The sequence below is a fragment of the Penaeus monodon genome, chromosome 30 (assembly GCF_015228065.2).
Source record: "Penaeus monodon isolate SGIC_2016 chromosome 30, NSTDA_Pmon_1, whole genome shotgun sequence".
Classification (NCBI taxonomy): domain Eukaryota; kingdom Metazoa; phylum Arthropoda; class Malacostraca; order Decapoda; family Penaeidae; genus Penaeus; species Penaeus monodon.
In genome coordinates this window covers 20878929-20879686 of record NC_051415.1, presented here as the reverse complement: position 1 = coordinate 20879686, position 758 = coordinate 20878929, and positions in this window count along the sequence as shown.

Sequence of the window (758 nt, the reverse complement as noted above, 5' to 3'; positions counted from 1 at the left end):
TTGTCTTTTAAAGTAAGGAATCGATTTAAGGTTACTCGTTCCGTTTCAATATAACATCACGAGATTAATAACTTTTAGTATTCTCTACGACAATAATATCTGTAACTTTACGGAGTTGATAAGTGCCCATTGCAATCAGTGCGGCATCTCTGTCTGAAGGCATGCTGCACGACTGACGCTGTTGTACCTCCATTTAATCGCCAGTCTTTTCTCACTCTCTCTCTTTGTTGTCAGTCTATCTGTCTCTGCAATTCTGCTAAAACAAAGACAGATAAATGAAGAACACTATCATTAACGATAAGCAATACTATATATATATATAACTGCTGAAGGAAATGCCCGAAGGACAGAGGCAGGCAGAACCCTCCCCGGCAACGTGAGTCCTATTGGTAACAGTGCGCAAACATTTAGAATGCATGCAAGAAAGCTGTGGCTTACGAAAAGACATTCTGCACTATGCAAATCTGGAATAGAAGGTATTGCGGAGGAAGTCTGAGCTATTGCAGTGACATGTTGCATCACTCCCTGAAAGGTTACAGGAAGTAATTGCCAATAACGGGGGCCGAACCCGCTATATATCTCTGCAGAGTTCATAATGAAACCTTTTTTTGTTCTTTTAGTTATAGCCATGGTAAAGTTATACCTACAGGTTATAAGCGAGCATACCCTCGAATTCAGTGATTCCCAACCTTTTTCATTCTGTGTCCCCCGACCAATATGTAATAATCTCCATGGCCCTGTTCAGTGTCTGTCATCTC